This window comes from Myxine glutinosa, chromosome 4 (genome assembly GCF_964187855.1).
Source record: "Myxine glutinosa chromosome 4, kmMyxGlut1.1, whole genome shotgun sequence".
Lineage (NCBI taxonomy): Eukaryota > Metazoa > Chordata > Myxini > Myxiniformes > Myxinidae > Myxine > Myxine glutinosa.
In genome coordinates, this window is record NC_136264.1 from 169,912,494 (window position 1) to 169,930,100 (window position 17,607).

Below are 17,607 nucleotides of genomic sequence, written 5' to 3' on the forward strand. Positions count from 1 at the left end.
GGCATCATCTGAACTACCTGTTGCCCTGCTAACTTAGTGCTCCCCGTCTTCCCTTTAAACTAAGCACATACCACGTCATTATCATCCACACTAATCTACCTGCATCCCCACTACAGGTATCATTGTCACTACCTAACCTTAACGTTACCTAAGGTCATCTTCTCTAGATCCCTATCATTATATCCTAACCCTCCCGGGCTAGTTTTCACTGCCATAAACCCCATAAAACTAGTGCTCCTTTGCCCCCGTTGTGAGAGATGGCAGAGTTGCCATCCCACCACATCGGGTATCTCTCACTACCAATTTTGCTTGTCCAAATTCAACCAATCAAAAATTTTCCATTTCAAAATTTAGAATCCAAAAACACTATCAGTATCACCATCATCACAGTCCGCTATATCCTAGCCTCGGTGCGTCATGACATCATTAAACTCGGCTTTGCAAAGCCGAGCCATGAATTCGGGTGGTTTGGTCGCATGCAGTTGGATCCGTCCGGCATTCACGACTCTGGGGAGGAGGCATGCTCGGGCCAAGGTTCCACGCATCATCGCGGCTCGGTACCTTGCGGTCCCGGGCCCGATGACTGAGGCTCGCCCGGTCGGAACCCCGTCCCCACGAGGGGGCACCGTTCCGCTTCCTCCCACTCGCCCTTGAACCGGACCGGTCGACTCGCCCGACAAGGCCCGGACTCGATCGTGCGGGGCGGGGCCAAGCCCGAATCAGCAACGACGCTTCGAAGAGAAGCGATGCAGCATCGATCCACGCTGGGCCTGGCATCCAACAAAGCGCCCCGAGTGCTCGCATCAGCTATCCGTCGCCCTAAACGCTAACCCGTTCAATGTCGATGCTTTACTCGCATGCCCACACGCACACGCGACCCTTTTGACACGCACAAAACCCGGCCTTCCAACGCCGTCCGTACATTCCACCAACGCACTCCCTGTTACACACCACACCTCTCACGCACACTCGCCGTTCGCACACTCCCTTAACACACCTCGCGCACCGCCGTGCGCACCCTCCCTCGGTACGTACTCCATACCACTCACCATGGGCGTGCACTCTTGCATCCACCCACTAACGCGCTCAGATGGGCTCTCCCACACCCGCGCCACGACCAACTCAGGTGTGCTTCCTCGCACACGTTCCACCACCACCTTACTCTCCGTGTCACACTCACCCTCGCACGTACACTCCGTATCGCTCTCACTCCCTGTGTCACACTCCGTACACCCCGACGTGCATTCTCGCTCGCACTCGGTATCACACTCGCGCTTCGTAACACGCTCACCCCTTGATGCACACTTTTTTTTCACACGCGACCCTTCACCAACGCCCGGGTGCTTCCTCAATCCCAATCGCGCGACAATTCTCTTGTCGTCAAACATCCTCCTGCAAAATCTCCCCGCACAATACACAGCACGACTCACCTGGGGGATCCTTTTCTCCACGCGCACCTGCAAACTTCCATTTGGGTTAAGCACAGCATCGTGATGTGAGCACTGACTTTGTACAGTTTCCATTTCTCCCTTCAATTCCTGGGTTACCTCCGTTGTCTCTTCAATTTTAACTTTACCTGCTACTTTTGCTTTTTTGACCGCTGGCTTTATTAAAATTCCCTCTACTTCAGCGGTCGCCGGCTGCCCCATACCCCGGGTCGCGATTTCTACCTCCGTCATTTTACCCGCGCTTTTCTCCACTTCGCCCAACCAGCGCTTCTCGCCCCGCTTTACCTCGTCGTGCACCCCTGGGACCCTTTCGCCCAACCTGCGGTCTCTGTCCGTCTCCGCTTCCCTTACCTCATATGCGACTCTGTCCCTCGGCAGTCCCTCATTTACTTCTTTGGCCCGGTCATTTATTCCCTCCAATTTTCCCCGATCACACCTTGTTTCGTCTATCATGGCGTCCATTTTTGCATTCATCTGGATTAGCAATAGTTTAATGCTCACCCAGTCTTGCGCAGGGGGCCCGGCTATCGCCGTCACGTACGGGAAGCCGCTATTTTGTGCACCCACAACCACATGCGCGAGAGCGCCATTTTGTGCGCCTGATACTCCCTCAACCACCTCCTCATTGCTCCCCTCCATTTCTTCCCTCTGATCCTGGGTTACCCCTAACCTCTCTTCTAGTTCCCCCACTGGCATCCCTTCGCCTTGACTAACCATGGCGCGATTTCAAATTTCGGATTTTTTCCTAAAACAAAACAAATTTCGGCAGCTCTTAATTTTGAGCGCGTTAAGCGCGCTTTGGGTCCAATCTTGCTCCCAACACCAATTGTTACGGACCGCGGATAAGATGTTGTTTTGCCGAGCGGATGGCACCGCGGCCCTAACAGTTACCCCGACTAACCCGATTCCTGAACGTTGGCCGAATCGCGCCACAGATATTCAATGGGGAAAAGACTAAAGCGAAGGGTAAGGAATACAAATATAATTTATTTACTATTTACAGGACCAAATAAACCAAGGAGAAGGAAAGATAATAAAATAATATACAGAAGAAATCAGAGACACAGTGCAATGCTAGCTTACCTACAGTCTTAATTAACCCAGGACAGAACAAACAAAAGACAGACTCACGCGGGTAATGATGACAGGAATGGCAGGAGGTGGATGGCTGGAGGGAGCGGAAGGTTCAGCTGGAACCGCAGCACGGTCGGGTCGGGGATGAGCAGCTGCCGCCCTTTCTCGATCGGCGCGTTTAGCAGCCGCCGTTCCTTCGCGGCCCCACTCGAAACTGCCGTCAAGGCCCCGAAGCTGCTGTGGCTGAAGCTGCTGTGGCTGAAGCTGCTGTGGCTGCTGCTCTTTCAGGGATCCCTTACTCAACTCAACTCTCGTGGGGGCGTCGGGGCCGCGGGTTATATAGGCCACACCCTCGAACCTTCGCGAACCTCCCCGAGCGTTCTCTCTCCGCCCTCTAAAGCCAAACCCCTGGTACTTGGTTGGTTGTTCGGGGCTGGCTCACTCCTCCCCTCTATGACGAGGTGGAGACACGCCTTTCTTCTCCGAGATTACCTCGGGTGATGGCGGCAAATGTAGTTGGCAATGCGAATGGCAATGACGCAGTTGGAAATGGAGGTTTTGGGAATGGGAATGAAAGGGAATCTATCTTATTTCACTTGGTGCAATGGAGTATTTCAATTAATGGAAGACAAATCCTTAGCCTAATACACATAATAAGGATATAACTGTCAACAAGGGGGGAAATCTATGATTGGCTAACGTGTGGTGTTTATGAACTAATTACGGGACGCACTTTGACCTTTATACATAACTGGAGCAAGGAGGGCGATATTTTACAACAATTTACACTACAACAACAACAAAAAAAAAAACATTCTCATATCCACAACAATATTGTTGATGGAAGCAAGAACAGAAAAGTTTGAACTAAGTAAAAATAAGGGAATGGTAGGGTGGGTATACACATTACACAGTTCAGTGTAAAAGTGCTTTAATAGCTGAAACCATTATTCTTTATTTTCTCCACCCAAGCCGAGTACTTTTTGAACTGGTGTGGAAAGAAATAAAACATCCTTCAAAGATGAAAAGTAATGGCTCCTGTTTTTTGTTTTTTTCTCCAAACCAGTTAAATATATTCGAATGATACAAAGACATATACTCAGATACATCTTTATTCTACCATGGTATCCACAGATTTCTGCCAACGTTCAAGTAGTGTCACGATAGAACTGTGCGTCCGACTGACCCAGCGCTTCACATCGGCTTTGACATCATCGTCGGAAGAAAATTGTTCTCCACGAAGGTGCTCCTTTAGTTTGGGGAAGAGATGAAAATCTGATGGATCCAAGTTGGGGATGTATGGCGGGTGCTGTAAGGTGCTGAACTTGAGGTGACCAATTGCTTTAGTCATCTTTGCGCTCCGTGTGAGGCCGTGCATTATCATGCTGGAGGAGAACCATCTGCATGTCAGCACAAACCCTCCAATCCATGCCTTCAGTTTCTATAGAGTTCCTATGGAGTGTTCAGAGTTAATGGTAGTACCCTTTGGCATGGATTCCCCTTTGTGCATCAAAAAAGTCATGTATGACTTTCGAGGCAGATGCTTAGGTATTGAATTTTTTTTCATTTATTCTGGTCATCTGGCTTTTATTATTATTATTATTATTATTATTATTATTTATTAATTTATTAATTTAATTATTTTATTTATTCTGGATTCTGATTTATTCTGGCAGATGCTTTGTGGTGGTACTCCATGACTGTATCTTACTTTCAGGATTGTAATGGTGCACACCACTCTCATCTCCAGTTACAATATTGAGTGGGAACTGGTAGTCTTCAAATTCATCCTCCTCACCTTCATCAACTCAATAAATTAATGCCGCTTTAACCGCACTGACAACGCCAAGCTGCCCTCTGCCATCTCGACTGATGTAGCATTGAGACATCACTGTCAGGATCACGAAACATTAGTTATTCGCGTCACTGGGTGTATTGTGAGGACTGTGCTTTGTTTAATTTGAATATCTTTGCCTGTTTTGGAGAAAAAGGATGGCTGGAAAATCATGGCAGGAGTTAATGTATGTAATCCTAGGCACCTGGGCTAATTGATTAGGTGAGAGCTGATTGGTTATTCTCTCCATTTACGAGTGAGAGATGCTATTGGGTCTTGTTCTTTATATGTTGACTGTGACTGCTGTTGGCATTGTACATGGTACATGCTTTGCGATCCTCTATACCCCCGTCGCTGATGACTCGCTAACATGTGATGAAACCGGTCCGGCGGATGAGGAGTGCGTTTTGCATTGGGATTCTTATGTATGCACTACTTGCAAATCTTTAACAGTTTGACATTTTTGACATCGGTAATGATCAATTGAAGTATTGATAAAATCCTTCCATCCCAATCACAATACTCATCCTCACCATCTGAGCTCAGATGAATTCATACTATACCACTTTTTCTTACATCTATGACACCAATTTGATTGGATTAGTGAAACAACATAGAGGTGAGCATAATTATTTTCATGACGGATGAATTGACAAAACAAAATCCCAGTAAAGAAAGGTGTTGTTTTTCTTTTAGAATACTCCAGTGCAAGTGAAAAAGCATGTGTTTGTATCGTAAACAGGATCGCAGCTCATCTTATTAAGTAGCGGCAAAGCAAAAGAGCACTAAAGACAAAGTACATAGGGAGTCAGAGGTTTGTGAACATTTATTTTCTTGAATATATTTATTATTTAGTTAAGTTCATGCTGCCAAGATAGCCAAGAGGTCATCTTTATCTGAAAAGGTATGCACACTCGAAACTGTGCTCTTTTGTCTGGGTTTGAATATCTGAGCTCTTTTGGTCCAGCTATAAACTGTCATCCTGGTATTTCACAGACAGGGCGAGGGAGGCATCAATGTGTGTCCCGTCCGTAGGATGGACGTAAAACTGGGCATCCCGTCTGCCAGCAATGATTGATGTTGGATCTTATAGATCCTACGGTGTCCTTCACGAAGAGGAACGGAGTTATCGCCATCAACCTGGCCCAAGTTCCAAATTCCTGACCTGCCCAGGGTTGGTTATAGCCTAGAAACGTTTTTCTAGTAATGATATTTGCCAGAGCTTTGTAAAGGGTATTGGCCTCCTTTGAAATGTTATTATTTATTACCTAAGTGCAATCAAAATGAAAACCTTCGTGTGATTGGAATGTATGTCGGAAATATATCAGTGGGCCTTAGGTTTGTAAAGGATGGACAAAACCCCAAAAAGAGATAAATTATGTATTATTTTGAAATAAACTAAACTTCCCACCAACATAATTTGGTGACTAAATGTTTATTGGCTCATTAGCATTCATAACCAATTTCACAGAGTGTTTACCTTGTGACTGCCAGCACAATTAGTTATTTAGCATTCTGGTCTGTGACCCGATGTTCACAGCCAATTTGAGGCTGAGCAGTATAAGAAATTAGTCCTGTGATTCTCGATGTGCTTGCATGGTATTAGGCAAAATCTGGCAATCTTTGGCTGAAAATGTATTCAGTATTTACAGGCTGGATTATTTTTGTTGCTTGCCATCATTGACAAAATTGACCAGGTATTATATGTAAACAGTTAAGTGCTTTGTGTATAGTTCACAAGTTCTCCAAAATCAATTCCTCGGTGTACCTGCAAATCATTAAAAGATTTGACAAAGGGAATTTTCAATTTACAGGCAGACAGATGAAAGTAAGAGGGCTGGCAGGAGAGCTTAGAAGTATGCGTACTAGCCTTTGAGCTGTCTAGCCTGGGTTCTAATCTTGGCCCAGCCATAAACTGTCCTGTCACCCTGCTGTTTCACATGCAGGGCGATTCATTAATGTGTGCACCATCCATTGGAGGGACGTTAAGCTGGAGGAGACGTCTGTGAGCACTGGTCATTGATGGAGGTTAACGGATGCCACGGTATCCTTTGCGGAGACGAGGTGGGTTATTGAAGGCACCCTGAACAAATTTCAAATTCCAGCTACGTACCTTGAATATAACATTAGATCTGGCCAGCCGGTTCTTGAAAGACTTGGGCTAAAAAAAAGTTCCCTGGATAACCCCCCAGGAATGTGGCAATACTTGTTGCCATCAAAAGAAGAACAAGAAGAAGAAGAAGAAGAAGACTGCAAATAAAAACTTCATCAATTTTGAATCTTTCAAAAACCTTACATTTCCTGTTGAAAAGTGCATAAACTGGAACAATAGTTATTTATAAAGAAAAATAGCCATATACTATTTCAAAAATTTTGAAGTACAGTACAGTCAGACACCACTATTTGCGGTTCCGCTATTTGCGGGGTCCGCGTATTCGCGGTTGATAAAATGCGACCTGTTTCTCTATTCGTGGAAAAGTGTCCTGCAAATTCGTGGTTTATTTCTTCTATTTGCGGCCGTGTTCTGCAAAATCACATTTTTTTTCCTATTTGCGGCCGTGTTCCGGAAAAAAAGATTTCAGGGGCGCAATTTTATTTTTATCATGAGCTGCTTGAAACGTTTATAAAACCCATCTTTTACCAGCCATGCATAAAGTAGCTGGACACGCAAAAAAAACATCTACTACAAGCCACGAACATGATGGTGGTGTGGTTTTTGTTAGTGTTAGAGGTATGGTTTCGCTTAGCTGGTTAAGCACTTTTAATAAACTGTAAATGCATTCCTTCAATAAATCGGAAATGATACCTGGTGTTGTTTTTTTTAAATTCGTAAGCATTTTTTGTGGAACTGTAATCTTGTGCATTTGCAGTCGAAAACATTTTAAACTTTAAAATTTTCCTCTATGAATCAAACCGCCGGGAACCTATAACGTATCCCCCTTTTTCCCATCGAAACAATGCCGCGGCATATATTCACAGGATTGTCATCGACCTTTGCGGATTATCATCGACATTCTCGGGACTTGCCGAACAATTCGCGGATTTTGCCTCGCCATTCGTGGTTTGAACCTCTCTATTTGCGGATTTTCGTGGCTCGGGACGTATCTCCCCTTTTTCCATTGAAACAATGCCCCGCCATTTGCGGTTTCGCAATTCGCGGCATTTTCCAGGAACGTATCCCCCGTGAACAGCGGGGTCCCACGGTACTTGATTTGATCATTGTCCATTTTCTTTCACAGAACCGGCTTATTGAATGAAAAATGAAAACACGTTATAAAGTAATATCTGGAATTTTAGTGGATTATAAGATATTTTTCTCCGGATGCAGATGCCTCGGAGGGGATAAAATGCTCTTGAAACAATTGATTCTTTGTTTATGTTTCAAATTATTTTGTCAGTCATATTTTTTAAAATTTGCTTGACCTTTCATTCTGTAATTAGACAACTAGGAACATTGCAGGACACATCAGACGTGAATATGAAATTCTCGCCGCTGACTCGCAATGTACAATCGTGAAAACAGATGGCAGTCATTCTTGAGTTCTGCTATCATTCCCTTCACCTTTGATTTACCAACTTGCTTTGGACTATTGAAATGTGGAAGCTTATTCCGAGAGATTACATCATCTATAGCTTTCTCCTGCTTCTCCAGACGCTCTTCTATGAATGTTTGGTACTGTGTTTTACCAATCTTTTTAACATGCATGACAGTCTCTCTAATCCTGGATGGCATTATTTCCTTCGATTCAAGTGATAGAAGATCATTGCTGTCATCTTCGAACGGGTTGCCCATCTCCTCAATGGTTGAAACAAGGGAGCGCACATCTTTGGCAAATGCTTGTTGTATACTACCAGTTTGTTCATGGTGTAGGTCCCTTTGCTCCTTCGGCTTCAAGTAAAACTCTTCGATCATTCGAGCTACCTCAGGGCCCGCTGTCATTCACCTCCTCAGTGCAGCAGGGTTTTCAGTCAGGCCGACCGCTCCACCGTCTCCTTTCACGAGTGCATTCAATTATTGTTCGTGAGCCTGATCGAGGCCTATTGATGAGAATTTCCGTCCAGTCTTGTTGGCAGTGAATGAGCCCTGGCAGAAGTTCTGGTAGACATGTGGACTAGTTTCTTGGAGTGCCACCATATCTCGCACATGAACAGGCAACCATCTGGCATAGTTAGTGTGATCCATGGAAAAAAACCAGGATACTAGTTGTGCTGTGGACTCCACATAGAGCTTGAAGTTTGAGCAACGAATGGATCTGACAAACTGGAAGATGGACAGCTGAAGTCTAAGACAGTAGACCAGTACAAAAACTGTGGATGGCTATCTCTTTGTCCTGAGCACCAGTCGTCAAAGCTTCTTGGTTGATCTGTGACCTCCAGATACGTTCCATATGCTTTCTTCTGCAAAATGTGTAGTGCGGCTGCTGTGACTTGGTGTGCGTGCCTGGCTTTGCACAAGTTGGATGCATGGATTAGAGAATCAGCTGTACCCGCTGTAGCGATGTTAGCCTTGGTTATGGCATTCGTCCATCCACTGCCATCCATGAAATCACCAATTGTCTTGAGGGCAGCCATCTCCGTGTGCAGTGGCCCCAACATCATAACCAATTTGTCTTCACCATAAAGTTCAGGATGACTCCACTGTATCCGCTTGCCAAGTGCATAGAGGGGTTGATCCATCGTGATGACTGGAACTTGCTCTGGATTCAGGAGTTGTGTGGCAGCCTTTACAACTTTTTTGACGTGAATGATCATGGCAACAGATGTTGTTGTGTGGCTAACCCTCACCACCACGAAATTAAAAACATGTCACCACCACGAAATTGAAAACACCTGTCATAAAACACGTAATAAAAACACCTCAACACCACGAAATTAAAAACACCTCACAGCCATAAAACACGTAATAAAAACACACCACAGCCACGAAATTCAAAACACCTCACTACCAAGTAATTCAAAACACCTCACCACCACGTTATTCAAAACACCTCACCACCACGTAATTATAAATACCTCACCACCACGTAATTCAAAACACCTCACCACCATGTGATTTAAAACACCTCATCACCAACTAATTCAAAACACCTCACCACCACATAATTAAAAACACCTCACCACCATGTAATTATAAATACCTCACCACCACGTAATTCAAAACACCTCACCACCACGTAATTCAAAACACCTCACCACCATGTGATTTAGAAACACCTCACCACCATGTCATTTAAAAACACCTCACCACCATGTGATTTAAAACACCTCATCACCAACTAATTCAAAACACCTCACCACCACATAATTAAAAACACCTCACCACCACGTAATTATAAATACCTCACCACCACGTAATTCAAAATACCTCACCACCATGTGATCCAAAACCACCACAACGTTATTAAAAACACTCCACAACCACGGAAACAAAAGTTTCAGGGAGTCGTTAAGTGACAACACAGACACTGCCCAGATGTGTAGATATATAGATAAATGACTGTACCCGAGTTGCTGTTTTGACATGGTTTACACCAATCATAATTCACACATTCATAATGCACAAATGTATTTGTTATATACGTGATATCACATTTTATAAACAATTGAAGTTGAAAACTGAAGTTAAAAAAAAAACATTTCTCGAAAAAATTCCCAAAAAATAAAAATAAAATAAAATGGAAATCTTTTCAAAAGAAATACCCTTAGGACATACCGACGGGAGAGATATGTGCATACCAGAAGTTTGGTACGATTTCACGAAAGTTTGAGAAAGTAGTTCAGTGACAACACAAGACAAGACAAGACAAGACAACACAGACACTGCACAGATATATGTATAGATATATTGTTTCTAACAGGGATATATAAAGGTACCGATTTTAGTGGGGTGTTTATTACTGTTATCATTTGATATTGTATTTTATATTACTTGAATAAACATGCGAAAAGGCATGTTATATCGTCACCATTTTATAAAAGAAAAGTGTGGAAGTATGATCAACCTGATTTGCAAACATGAAATTGTGTCTGAAGCATCCGCCAGTTTGCTCAACAATGGAATGAACCACCTCTATAGCGAGACACAATAAAATCAATACAAGAAAAGTTTGAGGCAAATAGGTCAGTGAATCATGCTCCTGTTGTTCAGAGAATCAGTCCCCATGGTGTATATACCCAGAACTATAAAAGTTTCCTTTGTACTTTTTGATCACACTGTTTAAACTCATATCAAAGGTCCAAGTACATTTCTCTCCCACATTTAGGAATAAAGTATCTCTTACTGAATCAATGACCTCCTTCTGCAACTCGGATATTACAGTTAGTTGAAACAAAGATTGTCCACAGAGTCCCTGACCGAAAAAAATCAATCTGAACTCTTATATTTTACCACCTAATCCCTTTTCCCTTCCAGAATCAATTTATCCACATCTGCAAGTTAGATGTTATATTTGGAGCAAAGATTGTCCACCTCCAGGATTAGTACTGTCTTTGTACTTCCCAGATATTTACAGTGCATTCAGAAAGTATTCAGATCCCTTCACTTTTTTCACATTTTATGTTGCAGCCTTATGCTGAAATCGTTTAAATTCATTTTTTTCCCTCATCAATCTACACTCAATACCCCATAATGACAAAGAGAAAACAGGATTTTAGAAAGTTTTGCAAATTTATTAAAAAGAATAAACTGAAATATCATATTGACATAAGTATTCATACCCTTTGCTATGACACTTGAAATTTAGCTCAGGTGCCTCCCATTTCTCTTGATCATCTTTGAGATGTTTCTACACCTTGATTGGAGTCCACCTGTGGTAAATTAAAATGATTGGACGTGATTTGGAATGGCACACACCTGTCTATATAAGGCCTCACAGCTGACGATGCATATCAGAGCAAAAACCAAGCCATGAGGTCGAAGGAACTGCCTGCAGAGCTCAGAGACAGGATTGTGTCGAGGCACAGATCTGGGGAAGCCTACAAAAAAATTTCTGCTGCATTGAAGGTTCCCAAGAGCACAGTGGCCTCCATAATTCTTAAATGGAAGAAGTTTGGAACAACCAGGACTCTTCCGAGAGCTGGCCGCCCGGCCAAACTGAGCAATCGGGGGAGAAGGGCCTTGGTAATAGAGGTGACCAAGAACCAGATGGTCACTCTTTTCTGAGCTGCAGAGATCCTGTGTGGAGATGGGAGAAACTTCCAGAAGGACAACCATCACTGCAACACTCCACTGATCTGGGCTTTATGGCAGAGTGCAAAAACACAGAACTGCAGCACTACCCCCCTCCATCGTCAGACTCGTCCCCGAGTCGAACCCAACAACTGAAACGACCGGTTAGAGAATGACATGCAAATTAACTTTACTTTTACATGTGACATATAGGTGTGGTTCCCCCTAACATTTACTCTAACCCACTCTTCTCCGGCACACTCTGGCACACACTCCTCCGTCACACTCTCCGTAACACCCTCGGGTGTGCACTCTCCTGTTACACACCCAATCATCGCACACCCTAGCGCACCTTTTCTCGCACACACTCGCACTGCAGTGCACACTCTCTCTCGTACTTCATGCCAGTCGCCCTCGTACACCACACAATGGACCTTCTGCGACCGCCCGGGTTTTGTTTCTGTCCCAAGCGCGCCAAAAACCCGTTCGCGCCAAACACATTCGCGCCATTATTTTTACTCACCTCAGGGTCCTCCTTTCCCGGCTTCTTCGCCAGCACCTGTAAACCTTTATTGGGGTTAGCAAGCACGGCATCACGGTGTGAATATGAACTTTGTACTGGTTCCATTTCTACCTCCCGCAATTTATTTTCTGCTTCTACCGTCTCTTCGGCCCCAATTGTTTCTTCAATTCCAATTATTTCTTCGACGACCGCCGGCGCCCATGAAGATTTTTCATCCAATTCGGCGACCGTCGGCTTTTCTACAACCTCCTCTCGCATCGCGACCCTCATAGCCCCGGTCAACTTGGTTGTCCTCTGCTCCACTTCCCTCTCCACGCGTTCCTCACATCGCGTCACCTCGTCGTGTACCAATGTGACCTCCCCGCTCAACCTGCGCCCAATGTCCTCCCCCGTTTTTTCCATGTCCCTCTGACTCTGCCATCATTTTTTCTAATGTCTCCCCTCGGGTGTCCATTCTTTCATTCATTTTGTCTATGTTACTATTTATTCCCCAAATTTCGTTATTTTGGGCATCAATGGTTTCTTTCAATTCGCTCTTCATTTCTTTCATTTCTTTGGTGGATTTGTCACTTTGGGCGTCCATTTTTGCATTCATTTTGCCCTTGTTACACCTTGCTTCGTCCCTCATTCCCTCATTTCACAATTCCACTCTTTCATGAACACTAACCGTTGAGTCATGAATGATTGCTCATCCATAACCCCCACTTGCGCAGCGGGCTCGGCCCTCACCGCCACGTGCGAGGTGCCGCCATTACCAGTTGCCGCACCCTTTTCAGCTTCCACTACCAGCTGTCTGCCGGTCCTGAGTCATTAATTTTACCTTATCTATCCCCACCGGCATTCGACCGCCTTGGCCAGCCATGGTACGAATACAATTTTAGATTTAAGAAACTAAATTTAATTCGCTCGTAATTTCGAGTGCGTGAAGCGCACTCCAGGTCCAATCCCACGCCCAGACACCAAATGTTACGGTTTTCGCGCGACCCTCCTGCTCTTACCAAGGGGAGATTAAGCCCCTTGCTCATTTTGGGTCGTCACAACCGCGAGATTTGAATCGCCACTCCCGGGCAGATGTAGGACAGGGTTTCTGGACAATTCTTGCACGTACCTAAGAACCTACGCCACCGCCGAAGCGGGATCAAGTCTCGCACGAACCATGCGTAATTTGAATACGTCCGAGCGGATGGCGTACCACGTGGTCCATGGAGTTACCTTATTATTGGAACCCGATTAGAGCGATAATTCGTACCACGCTTAGTCAATAGATGGAAAGGATGAAACGGTCGAATCAAAGAAATAACATGTTTAATAATTATTATTTACAATGATTGGTAGAAGCAGAGACACAGGGCAGATCTTATACAGTCATAGCTTATTTCCCAGACACGGGCCCATTCACACTCACAGGGGGAATGAAAGAAGGATGGTTCATGCGCTGAACGCGCCGGCTCCGTTGTTTAGGGACAGCTCGTCCAGCGTGGCCCTCCGCGGTCACAGCACGTCCCTCAATGAAGGCAGGCAGGCGGGAGGGATCCTTGCGGCACGTATCTCGAACAAAGGCAGGCAGGCGAATATGCGCGCGTCTCGCCCGGCTCGGCAGTTCCTCACAGCGTGATTAATCAACGGCGCGCTTTTACCCTCGTAACTCAATAGAGGATCTGCCTCAAGCTCAACCGAGCGTTTATCTTGTAACTCAATTCATCACGCGCACTCTCAGAACTGTTCAACAGAGGACCCCGGCTCGTAACTTGTTCAAGCGCCTCTCCCCTCAAAACGGATGTGGGGGCTTTGCGCAAAGGGTTATATTGCCATGCCCTTAGCCCACATCGAATGTTCCAAACCACGCCTTTTGACGCAGTGCTAAGCCACTCCCTTCGAGCCCTGATTGGCGGCTCGTGCTTACCGTCACTCCTTCCCCGCCTTCCTTCACCCTTGATCGACGTGTCCAGGCATGCCTCGTGGCATTTTGCGCCAAAGCCAAAGTATCGAGGCGGCATAAAGCATTGGAAGGACCTTACTCATTTTTCTACTCAACGCAAAACTTACACAGGAAAAGGACTATGCTTACATTTACGAAGAAATAACTGAACTATCGCGAGGCTACGTGTTGTAGTGTGATTAAACTATGAGGGGGAAATTAACCTTTATTGCAAAAACACAGAACTGTGCCAATATATCGATGCATATATATATATATATATATATATATATATATATATATATATATATATATATATATATATATATGTATATATATATATATATTCACGTGAAAAAGTAAGTACACCCCATGTACAGTTTTGACTTTTTCAACATATTTCACAGCCATTTGATCTTCATTTCAAAAATATTGATAGATAAAGGTGATATAATATATCAAATATCTTGAAACATTTACATTTTGTAGTCCATTGTGTAATTTAAATAAACATAAATGCAAATTTCGCATGTGGAAAAAGTAAGTACACTCTTGGCTCTAATAGGTGGTATTGCCCCCTTTGGCAGAAACAACCTCAAGTAGGCGTTTCTTATAACTGTCTACCAGTCTCTGACATCGACTGGGAGAAATTTTTGCCCACTCGTCAATGCAGAATTCTTTCAGCTGTGTGATGTTTGAGGGGTTTCTTGCATGCACAGCTCGTTTCAAATCCCCCACAACATCTCGATGAGATTTAGATCTGGGCTTTGACTTGGCCATTCCAGAACCCTCCATTTCTTTCTTTTCAGCCATTCCTTGGTGGATTTACTGGTATGTTTAGGGTCATTGTCATGTTGCAAGGTCCACCTTCGGTTGAGCTTCAACTTTCCGAAAGATGGCCTCACATTATCCTCAAGCACCCTCTGGTACAATGAAGAATACATAGTGAATTCTATGATGGTGAGCTGCCCAGGCCCTGATGCAGCAAAGCTGCCCCAAACCATAGTATTTCCAACACCATGCTTTACAGTTGGTATCAGGTTCTTGTGGTCAAATGCTGTCTTTGGTTTTCGCCAAACATGTCTTCTGGTACTGTGGCCAATAGCTCTACCTTTGACTCATCTGTCCAGAGCATATTGTTCCAGAAGTGCTGGTCTTTGCCTCGGTGTTCATTGGCAAACTTTAGTCTTGCCCTGATGTTCTTTCTGGACAGCAAAGGTTTCCTCCTAGCACACCTCCCATGTAGATAAAATTTGTGCAGCTTCTTTCTAATGGTAGACTCGTGCACTTTGACATCAACAGTGGCAAGAGCTACCTGTAGGTCCCGTGATGATATTCTGGGGTTCTTCGAGACTTCTTTCAGCATATTGCGGTCTGCTCTCGGGTTGAACTTGCTGGAGCGGCCTGGCCTGAACAAGTGGGGCAGTTGTTTGGAATCTTCTCCACTTGTAGATGATCTTCCGGACAGTCGAATATAGATTTCAAATTGTTTGGAGATCTTTTTAAATCCCTGCCCAGACTCGTAGGCATCTATAACCATCTTTCTGAAGGCCTCAAAGAGCTCTTTTGATCTCGGCATGGTGACGCCGCACACTTCAACAACAAAGAGCAAACCAAACAAAATTTCTGAGGTTTAAATAAGACAGGTTCCTCCAAGATCCTCTCTAACGATGTTCTAATCATTTGCACCTGAGCTGGTGCACCTGATTCTTATTTTAGGTATTTGAAGTAGTGATAAATGTAGGGGTGTACTTACTTTTTCCACATGTGAAATTTGTATTTATGTTTATTTAAATTATACAATGGACTACAAAATATAAATGTTTCATGATATTTGTTATATTATATCACCTTTATCTATCAATATTGTTTAAATGAAGATCAAATAGCTGTATGTTGAAATATGTTGAAAAAGTCAAAACTTTACATGTGGTGTACTTACTTTTCGCGTGATGGTATATATATATATATTGTTGTGGTTTTGAGAACCCACACTTCTTGTAAATATCACATCATCAAAGGTTAAGGTAGCACCCCATAGATAGGCCACAAGCAACACGTAGGTCACCATAGGACATCAGTTATTTCATAATATGTGTTAGATAAGACCATCTTCCCAATAGTTGAATCTGCGTTGTGTCAATCAAATAAGGAGTAGGCCCCATTCATCCATTTTGCAACCTCCCTCCAAGCGACGCCATTAAGCGCGCTCCCCAGTCTGTGCCCCATGGTCCCTTACAATTTGGTGCGCTCCTTGGCCAGCAGCAGCAGCCTTAGCTGCCCGTAAGCTCGCTCAACGCGGCCATAAGCCACGAGGTGAAGCCCGGAAAAAGGGGGCGGAGCGCCAGGGAGAAGGTGTGGCCACGTCACCCAGCCGTCAGCGCGGGGCCGGTATGCGATCACCAGCCAACCAGGGCTGGAGTGACATCGCCTGATAGGCATGGCTTTTGGGCTGGCGGAGCGATCGCTGGCTGGATTATAAAAGCGAGCGCACAAAGCCCTTTTACAGGACTCGTTGGAAGGTTGGCGCTTGGTAAGAGGACTTGTTGGAAGCGCACTTGGTAAGAGGACTTATTGGGAGAGCGCACATTTGAGAGGACTTGTTGGAAGCGCGCTTGATAAACGGACCACTGTGATTTTGGAGAACTTACAGCGAAAGCATGTGCTGACAGTGCTTGTTTTGGGAGAGCGCACTGGTAACAGCACTGCGAGACGAATGCGCTTGATCGTGGTTTAAAAGGACTTGCACAATTAGCGCTTGCGTACAGGACATTGGAGAGGGGGCGTTTGACGCGAGTGTGCAACTATTACGTACGCCGCCAGGATACCAGCCTTCCCCCCGTGATATAATTGTCCATTCGCGTTACACTGTGAAGAGCTGCCTGCCAGGTTTTACATCGCCTGGACCGGAGCCGGACTGGAGCCTGGACGCGCTGGTGACCATCAACCCTACCATCTGCAATCCCCGTGTGAGTGACTGTGTGTTAGACGGGCCCGTTTGTCCAGGGAATAAGTTAAGCCTGTAATTAAGACTGCCCTGTGTGCTTCTCCTTTCTTTTTCTTTATTGTACTTTTTTTTTTTTTTTTTTTTTTTTTTTTTTTTTGTATACAAGATCGAGGCTCGTGAAAGAGCGAACATTAATCACACAGAAAGACAAACCGACACATAAAACATATAACATCGGGAGCGGTAGACAAGATGGGGAGAGAGGGGGAAGGACACAAACACAACATTTGAGAGCAGGGACCGAGAGACATTGAGACATCGAGAGATCTGAGAGAGGGCGAGGGCTTTGGGGGGGGGGGGGGGGCATGGGAAGGGGGGCAGTGGGAGAGGTATAAAACATATGGACACTGCTAGGACTTCCAGGAAAGAAGTTGGAATTTCAAACAAGGTGGATCTGGGGTGAATTAGCGGGGGTAGAAAAGATCAAGGTTTTGGATGGGGGAAGATAAGAGATGGTGGTGAACAGCTGTTTTAAAGACCTGGAGGGAGGAGTGGGATTGAAGGGAGTGAGGGAGTTTGTTCCAGAGGCGGGAGAAAAGAGGAATGAAAGAGTGAAGGTGAGCAGAGAGCCGAGATTTCGGCAGTTTAACCATCAGAGGGTTGCTGGCAGATCTTGTGCGACCTGTAGGAATATT